General features: G+C 40.0%; 1 long non-coding RNA gene across 3 annotated transcripts in view; it reads right to left on the bottom strand.

Moving 5' to 3' along the window:
• Positions 1-15,680, bottom strand: part of LOC121015020 (uncharacterized) — a 75,530-nt gene that overhangs the window by 15,698 nt on the left and 44,152 nt on the right. Inside the window, exon 4 of one of the 3 annotated variants that reach the window (XR_005783562.1) lies at positions 355-407. The exons of the other annotated variants lie outside the window; for them this stretch is intronic. This is a non-coding gene — a long non-coding RNA (uncharacterized LOC121015020). The remainder of the gene's footprint in view (positions 1-354; positions 408-15,680) is intronic. 3 annotated transcript variants of the gene reach the window in all.

Raw genomic sequence — 15,680 nt, 5'->3', positions numbered from 1 at the left:
TATAGATATAGATAGATATAGATATAGATATAGGTTACCAGTATCCTACAGAACAAACTTTTAAGGCAAATCTCCCAAGTATTAAATGACATAATTTACTAATTCCCCTCCCTCCTCCCAATTATCATTATGTAATTCTAAATCCTTGATTAAAATTCACCTTCCCCTAGATTATAGCAGGAAACTTTTCGCCAAGGACTATCTGTAGGGCAAATTGCCATTTAAAGACGTTTAGGGGTGCTGGTGTGCCTTCCTTGACTGTACCTCTGCTGAAGGAGCAAATCTTTCTTTAGCACCTTACTTTGAGAGCAGTGTACTCAGCACAATAGAATGACATTAAGGTGCACAACGTACCGAGACGTTGCTGCCAAGGTCTCGGCGGTTCAGGAAACGCTTTCATGGAGGAGCTGGAATGAGAGGATACTGAAAGAGTTCTGGTCCAAGAGGGTGACACAGGAGGTTCCTGAACTCACCTTCTCCCACAGGCACACCAAATCTACAGCTACCCTTGGGGCAATTCCCTCTGAAAGAAATCTAGAAACTAGCCAAGTGACTCCTATACATTGAGTGAACAAGAAAATACCCACATGACTGGTACACCTTCAACTACTGGGACTGACTAAAAACAAAGAAGGTGGCTCAGACAATCACAAAGGTTTAAGAGACAACCAAGAGCATCTATGATCAGGATGAATGATAAAGTTCGACTTCTACAAGGGGCACCTGGGTGGCTCAGTCGGTTGAGCATCTGACTCTTGATTTCAGCTCAGGTCATGATCCCAGGGTTGTGGGATCGAGCCCTGCATCAGGCTCCACACTGAGCATGGAGCCTGCTTGAGATTCTCTCTTCCTCTTCATTTTCCCCTCCCCACCTTGCTCATGCACTCGCGCTCTCTTTTTAAAATAAAACATAATAATAATAATAATAATAATAACAATAACAATAATAATAATTTCATCTTCTACACAAGACCACTTCATCAACACTTGGAAGGGTGGCTGTTTTATCTAATGCACAGAAACCAATACAGAGAGTGAAGGAAAATTAAGAAACAGAGGACTATGTTCCAAACAAAAGAACAAGAAAACAATCATGAAATAGACCTTAAAGAAACAAAGATAAGTGATTTACTGGATAGAGTTCAAAATAATAGTCATAAAGGTGCTCACTAAGGTCACAAGAACATGAACCAAGTGAGAATTTCAACAAAGAGATAGATTATATACCTTTAAAGTACAAAACAGAAATCACAGAGTTGAGGGGCACCTGGTGGTTCAGTCAGTTAAGCGTCTGACTTTTGATTTCAGCTTAGGTCATGATCTCATGGTTCGTGAGTTCAAGCCCCATGTCTGGTTCTGTGCTAACAGTGTGAAGCCTGCTTGGGATTCTCTCTCTCTCTCTCTCTCTCTCTCAAAATAAATACATAAAACTTTAAAAATTAAAAAAAAAAATCACAAAGCTGAGAAATGTAATAACTGAATTGAACTATTCATTACAGGGGTTCAACAGCAGACTGGATCTGGTGGAAAGAAGAAGGATTAGTGAATTCAAGAACAAGGCAGTGGAATTCATCCAAAGGAGCAGAAAGAAAAAATAATTTAAAATAGTTAAGATAACTTAAGGACTTTATGGGGCATTGTGAAACAGACCAATATACACATTATAGAGATCCCAGAAGGAAAAATATTGGGGGGGTGGGGGGTGGGGTGGAGAGGATAGGGTAAAGGATGTGGAGTGGGGAAGAAGACTTATTCAAATAAATAACGGTTGAATACTTCCCTAACCTGGGGAAAGAGACATCCAGATCCAGGAAACCCAGAAAGTTCCAAATAAGATGAATCCAAATAGATCCACACACTAAGACACATTATACTTAAACTGTCAAAAGTTAAAAGGAGAGAATCTTAAAAGCAGCAAGAGAAAAACAACTTGTTATGTACCAGGGAAACCCCATAAGACTACTAGCAGATTCTTCAGCAGAAACTTGGCAGGCCGGAAGGGAGTGGCATAATACATGCAAAGTGCTGATCGACAAAAACTGCTGACCAAGCGTATTCTATTCAACAAAGTTGTGCTTCAGAATTGAAGGAGAGATAAAGAATTTTTTAGATAAGCAAAAGCTGCAGGAGTTCATTACCACTAAACTTACAAGAAATGTTAAGGGGAATTTCTCAGGTTGAAACAAAAGGATGCTAATTAGTAACAGGAAAACATATGACAGTATAAATCTCACCGTTAAGGGTAAATATATAGTTAAATCCAGAATATTCTGGTATTGTAATGGTGATGAGTAAATCGCTTATAACTTTATTATGAAGATTAGCTGACAAAAAGCAGTAAGAATAGGTATAACTATAATAATTTGCCAATTGATAAACAAGATTAAAAGATATAAATTGAGATCAAAAACATAAAATGTGTGAGAGAAAGTAAAAATGTAGATTTTGGGGGGCCCCTGGGTGGCTCAGTCCGTTAAGCCTCTGACTTTGGCTCAGGTCGTGATCTCACGGTTCATGAGTTCGAGCCCTGCATCAGGCTCTGTGCTGACAGCTCAGAGCCTGGAGCCTGCTTCAGATTCTGTGTCTCCCTCGCTCTCTGCCCCTCCCCTACTTGTGCTCTTTCTCCCTCTCAAAAATAAACATTAAAAAAAATTTTTTAATGTAATTTTTTTTTTAAGTAGGCTCCACACCCAGTGTGGAACCCATTGCATGGCTTGAACTTATAACCCTGAGATCAAGAGTTGGACGCTCAACCAACTAAGCCACCCAGATGCCCCAAAATGTAGATTTTTAGCATGCATTTGAAGTTAAGTTGTTATCAGCTGAAAATAGACCATTATAAATACAAGCTATTTTATGTAGGCCTCATGGTACCACAAAGCAAATTTTATAGCAGATACACAGGAGATACAGAGAAAGGAAACAAAGCATTCCACTAGAGAAAAATCACCATATTGCAAAGGAGAGCAAGAGAAGAAGAAAGAAACAAAGGAACTGCAAAGCCAGAAAATAATTACAAATTTGTCAATGTGTAATTCATTCTTATCAATAATTACTTCAAATTTAAATGGACTAAAGCTACCTAAAAAGGACTCTATTTGGCTAAAAGGACATACACAGAGACTGAAGGTGAAAATAATGGGAAAAGGTGAAAGAATGGAAAAAGATATTCTATGCAAATGGACACAAAAGGAAAGCAAGCATGGCTATACTTGTATCAGACAAAATAGACTTTAAGACAAAGACTTTAATAAAAGAAAATAGAGTCATTATGTAAAGATAAAGGAATCAATTCCAAGAGGATATAACATTTGTAAATATTTATGCACCCAACCTAGAAGTGCCTAAATATTTATAAATTTTTTTAATGTGTACTTATTTTGAGGGAGAGAGAGACAGAGGGCAAGCAGGGAAGAGGCAGAGGAAGAGGGAGATGCAGAATCCGAAGAAGGCTCCAGGCTACGAGCTGTCAGCACAGAGCCCAATGTGGGGCTGAAACTCACGAACTGCAAGATCATGACCTAAGCCTAAGTTGGACACTTAACTGACTGAGCCACGCAGGTGCCCCAGAGTACCTAAATATTTAGAGTAAATACTGAAAGCCCTGAAGGGAGAAACAGACAGCAACACAATGATAGTAGTGACTCTAATATCCCCACTTTCAACAGATTATATTCAATACTGAAAAGCTGAAAGCTTTTTCTCTAAAATCAGGAACAAAGCAAGGTTATCCACTCTCACCACTTTTATTCGACATAGCACTGGAAGTCCTAGCCAGAGCAATCAGGCAAGAAAAAAAATAAAAGACACCAAATTGGAAGGGAAGAACCAAAACTTTACCATTTGCAGATTATATGATATTATATATAGAAATCCCTAAAGAATCCACCAAAAATCTATAAGAAGTAATAAATGAATTCAGCAAAGTTGCAGAATACAAAATCAATATATAAAATTAGTTGTTTCTATACACTATTAATAAACTATCAGAAGGAAAAAGTAAGACAACAATGACAGTTACAATTGCATAAAAAAAAAAAACCTAGTAATACATTTAACCAAGGTGGTGAAAGATCTGTACACTGAAAACTATGAAGTTGATGAAAGAAACTGAAAAAGATACAAATAAATGGAAAAATGTTCTGTGCTCAAGGATTGGGAGAATTAATATTGTTTAAATGTCCACACTACCCAAAGTGACATACAGATCCAGTGCAATGCATATCAAAATTCCAATGACATTTTTCACAGAAAAAATCCTAAAGTGTGTATGAAATCACAAAAGACCCTTAATAGCCAAAGCAATTTTGAGAAAGAACAAAGCCAAAGACATCACATTTCCCAGTTTCAAAACATACAACAAAGCTATACTTATCAAAAGAGTGTAGTATTGGCATAAAATAGGCACATAGATCAATGGGTCAGAATAGAGAGCCCAGAAATATACCCATGCATCTGTCTGTTATGACAGCAGAGCTAAGAATATGCAATGGAGAAAGGACCGTCTCTTCAGTAAATGGCGGTGGGAAAACTGGACAGTTACATGCAAAAATGGACAAAAACTGGACAGCTACATGCGCCACTTTCTTACATCATACACAAAAGCTAACTCAAAATGGATTACAGACTTGAATGTAAGACCTGAAACTATAAAACTCCTAGGGAGAAAGCTTAAGGGTAAGCTCCTTGACTTTGGTCTTGGCAATGATTTTTTGGATGTGACACCAAAAGCAAATGCGACAAAACCAAAATCAAATAAGTGGGACTACATTAAGCTAAGAAGCTTCTGCACAGCAAAGGAAACCATCAACAAAAGGAAAACCTATGAAATGGGAGACAATTTTTGCAAAACATGTATCTGATAAGGGGTTAATATCCAAAATATATAAAGAAATCATACAATTCAATAGAAAAAAAATCCAACTTAAAAATGGCAGATGACCTAAATAGACATTTTCACAAAGAAGACATACAAAATGGCCAAAGGTTCAAGAAAACGTGCTCAACATCACTAATCACCAAGGAAATGCAAATTAAAACCACAGTGACATATTACCTCACACCTGTTAGAATGGTTATCATCAAAACACACACACACACACACAAGAAATAACAAGTGTTGGGAGGATGTGGAGAAAGGAAACCTTTGTGGGAATGTAAATTGGTACAGACACTAGGGAAATAATATGGAGGTTGCTCTGAAAATTAAAACCAGAATTACCATATGACCCAGCAATCTCGCTTCTGGGATAAATCCAAAGGAAATGAAAATGGGAGACCAAAATGATATTTGCCCTCCCATGTTATGGCAGCATTATTCACAATAAGAAAGATAATGGAAACAAACTAAGTGTCCATCAATGGATGGATGCATAAATAAGAGGTGGTGTGTATATGCAATGGAATGTTATCTAGCCATAAAAAAAGAACCATTTGCAACGACATGGATGGATCTTGAGGGCAAATAAATGCTAAGTGAAATAAGCCAGACAGAGAAAGACAAATACTGCCGATATCACTAATATGCAGAATCTTAAAAACAAACAAAATCAAATCATAGAAAAAGAGAGTAGAAAGTGGTTGTCAGGGGCTAGGGGTGGGGGAATTAGGGGGGATTGGTAAATGGATACAAACTTTCAGTTATAAGATGAATAAGGTCTGAGGAGTTAATGTAAAACACGGTGATTATAATTGAGAACACTGCGTTGTATAACTGAAATTTCCTAAGAAAGTAGAACTTAAATGTTCTCAAAGAAAGAAAAAAATAAATAAATATGTGAGGTGATGGACATGTTAATTAACTAGATGAGGGAGTCCTTTCACAATGCACACATATATCAATTCACCAGTGTGTACATTTTAAATATTTTATCATTTTGTTTATCAGTTATACCTCAAGAAAGCTGAAATTTTAAAATAAAGACCTTTATTATTATATTAATAACATCCATTTGTTCAGCTTTTGACTATGTACCAGTTACTGTTTTAAGACTTAAGTATGGTATCATTTTATCCTTACAACACCCTTACACGATAATCATTCTTATCACACCCCACTGACAGATAAAATATAGGATGCCCTGTTGTGATATTGTGATTTATATTAAGCAGTATACATTGGATCTTTATTTCCTGGTTCACAGTTCCCAAAACCTTTGGAATTTCCTAAGTGTGGAGAATAAGAAAGGTGTCTTTTGTTATGTTAATGAGGTGATTTTCAGACTGCTCCTAAGGATGGGGGCTGGTTGTCATGGAGACAACCCTGTGATCTGAGGGCTAGCTCTGGGAAGAGGGGTGAGAGGTTGAATTGATTGCCAATGACCAATGATTTAATCAATTTTGTCTAGGCCATGAAGCCTCCATAAAAACCCAAAAGGACTGGGTATGGAGAACCTCCAGGTCAGTGAATATGGAGGTGCTGTGGGAGAGTGGCATGCCTGGAGAGGGCATGGAAGGTCGGTGCCTTTTCCTCATGCCTTGTCCCATGTATCTTTCACTTGGATGTTCATCTGTATTCTTTTTCATTTCCTTTTATGATAAACTGGTAATCCAGTAAGTAAATTGTTTCTCTGAGTTCTATGAGCTGCTCTAGCAAATTAATCAAACAGAATCCCAGGAAAGGATCATGGGAACTTCCCTGATTTGTAGCCAGTCAGAAGCACTTGCGACTGGTATCTGAAGTGGGGGATATTGGGAACACTCTTGTAGGACTGAGCCTTCAACCTGTAGACTCTGATGCTATCCCTGGGTAGATAGGGTCAGAATTGAGTTGAATGGTAGGATACCTAGCTGGTGTCCAGAGACTTGCTTGGAGGTACCCCCAGGCCCCCATGTACATGTCGGGATTGAATCCAGGAACCCAAAGACCACTTCCATTTGAATCTGATGAACGATGAATAATACTTGGGCGTAAATATGTCTTATGCAATACTAAAGACATACTGCATGGGGCACAAATATTTCATGGGACATATTTTATACTAATAATTTCTGTTTATCTGAAATTCAAATTCAACTAGATATCCTATATTTCTCTTTGGTAAAATTGGTAACCTGACCCTTATGGATAAGAAAACCAGCCTTCAGGAAGGTAAAGTAACTTGATGGAAGCTAACACCTGGTAAGCAGTGTCGCCAAGCTCTGATCCCCAGACTCACTGAACCCCGTCTCTTCCATATTACATTGCCCCCACTTGTCCAGGGAGTTCTCTTCATCTGCCAGCTGCTTCCTTCTGGTAGAATAACCCCACCACCATTCCTAGCCCACTAGAAGAAAAGCTTTCCTTCCCAGCCAAGAAGGATTCTCTGAAAGGTGAATTCTCACGACTAATTTTCCCAAATCTATCTTCCTTGCTAGCTTACCTCTTTTGAAAAAAAGAATGAAAATCTCCCTCATGTTTTTCATGTTCATACTCACATTTCTGTAAATCCCTCAAGCCTATGTCTGTAAACTGAAATTTAAATACAACGGTCCATCCCAACTTGTCCTTCTGGCTTACATTACTTGAAACATAATATAGTAATTTAAAGCTAAATTTAAAGAGGAAAATACCCCGTAGTGTTATTGCGCCATAAGGATAGCCTTTTGTTATTGTTGCTTCTAGTCCTATCTTCCGATATTTGAATGATAGTAGATCCAGCTAACTCGTCTCATTACAGCATTTATTGCGGTATGGAGGGACTGTAGTAGTACAGTACAACTCCATTCACAAGGTCAAGGTTAACCTCTACCAGAAGAATTCGGCAACAAAGAATGTTTAAAGGAGTTTATCCATGTAAAGTGCTTGAAACAGTGCCAGGCAAACAGTAAGTGCTCAGTAGATGTGAGCTAATGTTATCATTAATTTTAAAACATGGGGACAGTATTGATGGCCAGGTCAGGAAGCGGTTTTGTAACTAATAGGCCATAAACAATGCACAAAAATAGAGAAGAAACTGTGGTGCCCAGAGGGAAAAAGAAGATAGGACTGGGAGAGAATGGAGGAAGTCTACTCGTTCATTTAATAGTCATGTAATGAATGAGTGCTCTGCACCGGTCTTGACAGGCTGGGGAGTCTGGTGAGAGAGGCAGGTCTTTATGGCACCATGTGATGACTGTGCAATGAGAGAGTGATGCCCATAGACAAGGGGCACCTGGGAAACTCAAGGTGGTCAAAAAAGGGTCAAGGTGACTTCCTAAAGTAACACCTCTAAAGCCGTCCTTTACTGGGGCAGAGAGAGCTGGCCAGGCTAAGCTTCGAATGACTGCACATTCCGGGTAGAAGAGGCAACACTAAGTAAAGGCACAGACTTAAAACAGTGAAATGTGTGCAGGGAAGATGGAAACAATTCAATTCCTCTCTCCCTTGGGAAACCAGCCAATTACTGAGCAATCCATAGCAACTAGCATGACAGATAGCCGATTGTGGTCCCCTGCGGAAGGAAGCCCAAATGGAAGACTTCTAACATCTTCAGCCAACATCAGCCAAGTGGATACCACAAGAGGAGAGATTTGGTGACATGGAGAAAAGAGTGTGTCCGCACCATAAACTGACAGGTTTTCAGCGCCATGTACTAACCACTGAAAATGTTATTACATGTCACATTTTAATTAACTGCATTAATATCACTTGTAACCAAAACAGTCCTAACCAATACATGGGACTCCCACATTAATTCTCATAACCATCCTCCCATTAATTTTACTATCCCCATCTTACATTAGAGGAAACTGATCCCTGATGAGATTAAATGGTTTTTCTCAAGATTGCCAGTAACAGGAAGAGTAGGAATTGAACCTTTCAATATCACACTCAATTTTACTTCCCCTTCCTTTCCACCTCTTTAACTGAAACACAGCCTTCAAGACTCTGCTTGGGTCCCACCCCCTGCAAAGCTTTCTTCGACCTCGCAGCACACAGCACAGCCATTCATTTACCGAATACTCAGTAACAGTTTGATGACTGACAATGATGATCAATGATTTGCTTGTCTGCCAATTACAAATCTGTGTGGGTAAAAAGCGATGACGGTGGCCCGGACTCCGGAGAGAACTCCTGTAGGAAGGGCTAAGCTTTGAGCCAGATCTTGAAGAAAGTGGTAGCTATGAATTGACAGAAGCATGTGATATAGGAAGCAAAGAAGAAACGATCTGTACAAAGGCACAGATTCAAAGTAAAACAAAACTACACCCCCCCTTCCATGTCTCCGGCTTCAATACTATGTCTTGCCAAATCCCTGATAATTAGAGAGTAATAGACAATTCTGGTTGCAGAATCTCTGTACTTGCTCCTTTAGGCCACACATACTTCTTGAGTGCCTCTAACGGGCAAGGCTCTGTGGGAGGCACAAAGATGCATGAAGCACAGACCTGCCCTCACAGACATGTTCACTAAGAGAATGACCCGTGCACAAATATCTGTAATAAAATGTACAGAGTAGAAACAGCCATAAACAAGGTATGGACTGCTGTGGGTCATTGGAAAAACCTATTACTTCCAGGTGGGAGTCTTTATGATGGTTTCCTAGAGGCAACGGTGTTGCTGCCAGGCTTGTGAGGAGGGTAGGCTTTGCAAAGATGAAGAGATGGATTCTAGGCCATTCTGGGAGGCAAAGGAAACCACACACAAAAAGACATAAAGGTGGAAAAACTCAAGGTCCAGCAAAGAGGAGTGAGGAGTTTGGTTTTACTGTAACATTGGAGATAGAAAGCAAAGAGTGGGAAATTAAGTTGCAAACACAGGTAAAGCCAGATTGGGTGGAAAGAACATGGAATTTTGGAGTCCTAAGATAAAATGCCAATTCTGCATTTACAGTGTGTGTGAACTCGGGCAGATTACTTAAATTTTCTGAACCTCAGTTGCCTTGTTTGTAAAATGGGACTAAGACAGGTGGGTCCTCAGGTGTGCAATAATGTACTGTCCCTTCTAGCAGAGATTCTTTATTGACTCAACTTTTTTTTTTTTTTTAAGAGAGGCTGAGCCCTGATTCAGGCAGAGACCCTCTGCCTTTCCTCTACTGTCCCAAGTAATTTCACTGTTCCACCCAGCCAAACATTACTCTGTAGTTAAGCTGAGTCTTCTTTCTTTAAACTGGGTACCGACCTTCCACCAGGAGTTTCTGCTCGATTTCATTTCTAATGATGTCTTGGCACCCCTTACTGGTTGTGACTTTAAACTTCTTCCCCTCTGGCCTGTCCCTTGGCTCAACTCTGCTCACAGAAGGGTTGTAAGGATTAATGAGATTATATATGGAGCATGCTCCATAAGAATGGCCATTATTATCATTGATGGATAAACTGGGAGGAGGAGACACTGGAGCCAGGGAGACTGGTTGGGGGGTAATTTAGGAAGACTATTTCATAACCCAAGAAAAGAATCCGAAGGCCTGAAATAAGAGAATGGTGATGGGGACAGGGAAGAAAGGATAAATTTTAGAATTCTCATGGAAATGGAATCCCTCGGACTTAGCAAACAACTGACATGTGACAAGAGATAAAGGAAGAGGTTGAATTCTGGGCTCTAGAAGGACTTAGTATCATTAATACAACCAGTGAAGAGGGAAAAGGAGCAAGTTTGGAAGGGAAGTCAGTGACTCTGTTTGGGATACATTCGCCAGTGGTAGTGCAACCAGACAGAAAAGGCACGGGGCAGGGACAGATTCTCTCCTTGACAAAACCCTGCTCAGGCTCCCCTGAACTCTCTTCTCAACCAGGCCCATTCTTTTGAGCTTCTATGTTCATCTCTGCATTGTTCCACTTTAGCAAGAATCCTGCTAAGTCAGTTTAGCCAGAATCCCAACTCCCTCACCCCTAACGTTTCCTCCTAGTAATTTTCCATCCACCGACTTCCCCCCTCCCCACTCTGTCCCTTAGCTATTAACCTCCACTTGTACTTGCTGTGGCAGGCCTTTCTCCTGCTGAAATAGTTTTTCTAAAGGAAATCTTTTTTACCCCTTATGTCCAGCTCTGGTTTTTCCTCCAGCAGTTAGAAATTTAGTCCTGTTCAAGGGAGAAATGAGAGGTGGTAGATCACACACACACACACACACACACACACACACACACACAACCTTCCATGTGTCCATGGAGGCTCTATGAATGAACAACATGGAGGCCAAGCCTGGGGACTATGACCAAATTATGACTGGTCCTACTTTCTACACACTTTTGTTCTCTTTTCAGTTAGGATCACTCTTTAAATCTGTTGATGAATTTTCCACTCCTTCGGATTCTTTGCCATATGGGTGTGAAAGGCAGAATAATGGCTCTCAAAAGATGTCCAGTAGTCCTCAGAGCCTGTGGCTATGTTACCTTACATGACAAAGGGAACTTCACAACTGTAATTAAGTTAAGGATTTTTAAATGGAGGCCTTATCTGGATTATTCCAGTGGGCTATCACAAGGATTCTTATAAAGGGAATTAAGGAATTCTTATAAAGAGAGACAGAGACAGAGACAGAGAGACAGACAGAGTTGATGTTACTACCTTGCTTGCTTTGAAGATGGAGGAAGGGGCATGAGCCAAGAAATGATGGCAGTTTCTAAAAGCTAGAAGAAGCAAGGGAACAGATTCTGTCCTAAAGCCTCTAGAAGGAGTCCAGCCCTGCTGACAGTTTGATTTTAGCCAAGTAAAGCCCAATTCAGACTTCTGGCCTTGAGAACTATAGGATAAGAAATTTGCACTGTTTTAAACACTACCATGTTTGTGGTAACTTGTCATTACCGCAATAGGAAACTGATACAACAGGTGTAGTGGATGGCCAAGGCCTTATGGTCAATTGACTAACACTTGAACATTTAAAGATCAAGAAACACGGTCTTACAGGCTGCAACCAAATTCAGAAACCAATAGCATTATAAAGAATACCAAAGAAAGAACTTACTCTACCACTTAATGAAGACATGTTGACATAAAAATGGAACCTGAATCTGACCCGGCCTCCAGATCCAACTGCTGGTTTACAGAAAACAGAGGGTGGAGGACCTTGTAAAATAGGACCCCAGGGACCCAATCAGCAAAATCTATGGGATGAACTTCTCAGTTTTTCAACACATTACAAGTGTCATAAAAGACAGAGGGATACGATTGGAAATCTATGGAATAAAAGAGATTTCAGAGATTTACCAAGTACAATAATTAGAGATGATTTGGATCTTAATTCAAATAAACTGTAAAATATGCACATATATGCTTATGAGTCAGTTAGAAATTTAAGTAACCGACTAGATGGTTCACCATATTAAAGAATTATTGCTAATTTAGGTGAATTATTATCTTGTGATTACTTTTTCTAAAGGAGTCTCTATCAGAACTACATATTAAAATGTTTACAGATGAGATAATATATCAAATTTGATTCAAAATAATACAGCTGAGGAGCTGTGCATAAAACCATATCAGGACACAAGTTGATAATTGTTGAAGCTGGGCAGAGGGTACATGGGGTTATTATTCTATTCTCTCTACTTTCATGCATGTTTAAATTTTTCCATTCTAAAACATTTTTACAGACAATTATGATAATGTCTATTTCTATGAAAAATGTCTATTCTTCAGCAATAGAGAAAATGGTCTTCTCCCCCTCTCCTGTATTTCCTCTTCTTTCCAGATGATCTGCTTACATTTGCAATGCTTAGAATTCTGCTCCCAACCAAAACAGAAAAGAAAAAATATGCAGAATTCTCTTACCGTTTGTTAGGTGCCAAAGAAATAAGAAAGCATTCCAATTTAAAGTGTGTGGCATTCACCTGCAAAGGGAGAGATGCTAGCTCTCTGTGGCTCTTGGAAACAGGAGCCCAAGGAGGAATTGATCCTGAAAAGCCTCACACCAGCCCTGGGTACAGGCTAAGTCACAGTGCCTGCTGGAAAAAAGACCACTAGGCTGAGTCGCCTGTGAATCCCCAGCACCTGGCAGGTGCCTGGCACATGGTGGGTACCCTTCAAATGTTTCCCAAGGAAGAGAGGGGGGAAGTCGATTCAATGCGTTTAATTCTTAAGTGAGCATGAATTAAATGTCTTACCAAACTTTACCAGTATCTTCAACCCTCCTCCAACAGTCTTGTTGCAGAACTGCCCCAACCATAAAGTGACGTCACGACAGCAGACATAGGGGCTCTGTGTCATAGTGCTCAGAAAGCCCACTAAAATGCTGCATGTTATTATTTTTTTTACCTTTACCACAGTCCTCAAGGTGGAGTGCGGATGGCCTGGCCCACAGTTCAACAGCCTCAACCCCAGCTGGCTCCACCCCTCCTGCTTGGGCCTAGAGGTCTGCCTTGAAGCACAGCACCTGGAGTTAACAACACCACATCATCATAAACTTACAAACCCGCTAAGAGGGAGGTCTTAAGCCAAGTGTTCTTATCACAAAAATAATAAATACAAACAGACAGACAGAAAGGAGAGAGGGAGGGAGAGAAGGAAAGAAAGAAGGAAGGAAGGAAGGAAGGAAGGAAGGAAGGAAGGAAGGAAGGAAGGAAGGAAAGAAGGATGGGGAAACTTCTGGAAGAGATGGCTATGTTTATGGCATATACCATGGTGATGGTTTCACAAGTGTGTACTTATCCCCAAACTCATTAAGTTGTACACATTAATTATGTATAGCTTTCTGTAGGTCAATCTCAGCTCAATAAAGTGTTTTTTTTAAGGAGAAAAATTACCTTAAAAAAATTAGAAGAGTGAATTGCAGAGCTCGCTATTCTGGGTCACAGACTTCGGAAGGGACAGCTGGTGCTCAGGCAGTGCTGAGAAAGATCCGTGGGGCCAGTTTGCTGGCCTTTATTCACCCAGCCAGGTATCTATCTATCGTGTGCAAATACACTTCATTTCATAACCAGGGAGCAGAATTCACAATTGCTTTCTTAACACACGCCTGTTGGTCATGGACCTTTGTTTACATTTGTATGTTTGCTGTTAAAAACAAGTTGCATAAAGTCTTACACTTTTCCTGTGTCAAGAGCAGAGGTTATGAAACTGGTAGCATAGTTGAGAAAAACATTTAATGGCCTTGCAGGTTCCCAGAGAGAATGCACTTTTGGCAAAGAAAGGGAAAAGTGCTATGGGGGAGGGGACTCAACAGGGGTTTCATTACTTCCTTAATGTTGTTTCTCATAAGAATAATTAATTTGACATTCCCATTCCCTACAGATTCTTTCAAAAAGTGTGTGCATGGGAAATAGGATTCCATTTAAATGGTAGTATATTCTGATGAAGAGACTGTAGAGGTATTCGCTGTAGGCACTAATTTCATACTCTGCACATACAAATAATTGTATTATATCATATGCGATCCCAACATTTATATAGTTTGTTAACTAGGTCAGATGTAACTCAGAGGCTATGTACCTAATCTCAGAAAAATCTTAAATCTAGACACTCTTCCCCCAATGCCCAAAGATCCCACAAACCCCTATCATTCTCAGGCTCTCAAAACTCTGCTGGGGTTAGTTAGGGTAATTGGTAGCCAAGCCTAGGCCTAAACCAAAGTCTTTTGTAAAATGAAGAATCCAGGTATAACCAGCCTCCCAAGGGACAGTTTGAATTTTGAATTTTCATCTTAGCTAGATTTCTTTTTTTTTTTTTGTTAATGTTTATTTGAGAGAGAGAGAGCACATATGTGAGCAGAGGAGGGGCACTGAGAGAGGGAGAAAGAGAATCCCAAGCAGATTCCATACTCTTAGAGCAGAGCCTGATTCAGGGTTTGATCTCACAAACCATGAGATCATGACCTGAGCTGAAATCAAGAGTCGGACACTTAACCGCTGAGGCCATCCAAGCACCTCTAGTTAGATTTCTTAAAATGTGGTTCAGCCAACAGTGGCTAGATCATTATTTTTTAGTTTTCCCTGTTGCTATCCTCCAAAGGGCTAGAGAGCATGTTATTCATATTGTTAAATTAATATTTATGATTTACAAACATAAAGTGAGTGAATAACTGTAGTTGTTTCCGATTTTCTTTGAAGAATACTTTTACATTTTTAATATCATTCAGCACAATCAGTTTTTTAAGAAAACATGTTGGTTTCCTTACATAATAACCTTCACATTGGGTTTGAAATTCAGAAATACCGTGGCGCCTTTCAGGTCAAGGTTTTTAAAAGTTTTTATGCTCCATCTTAAGATGCTGGGCAGCAGAGGGCGCTCTCAGCATGTTGGGGCAGGAATTGTTGGCCAGGCAACTGAAGAAGAGCCTTGCCTTGACCCCTGGGCTTTGGGTTCTGCCCAGCCCTCCTGCTAGCCAAAAACACTGCCTTGTTATGCATTTGTTGGCTCTCAGCTACAACTTGCCGATTCATTTGCCTTTCGTGAGCCAACCTCAGCTGACCCCCTTCCCAGGGGGAAGGCTGGCTGCTAAAAAGATCCTTTTTGCCAATACTACTAATTTCTGAAAAGAGTATTTCTCAGTTGACAGATTGCTTTCCCATGCCTTGCCCTGCATGCATCCTCCACTGGAAATATTCCATGGTCTCAGGACGCATGGGATAAAAAGAGGATCCAGGACCATAACCTGATTCGGATGAAGTTTGGACTTGAGTTTAGATCCCAGCCAAGTGTTTAGCTTTCGGGCAACCTGAGGACATTACCTAACCTGTGAGCACCACTGATCCTCACAGAATGGGCTATATGGAAAATAAGTAAGGTGATGTATAAGAAACACCCACTGTTGGGTAAGTGCTCGAAGTATGTTAGCTTCCTTTCTCTC

The sequence above is a fragment of the Herpailurus yagouaroundi genome, unplaced genomic scaffold, assembly GCF_014898765.1.
Source record: "Herpailurus yagouaroundi ecotype Mexico unplaced genomic scaffold, PumYag 205, whole genome shotgun sequence".
Lineage (NCBI taxonomy): Eukaryota > Metazoa > Chordata > Mammalia > Carnivora > Felidae > Herpailurus > Herpailurus yagouaroundi.
This window is presented reverse-complemented; position numbering and strand designations above follow the sequence as displayed.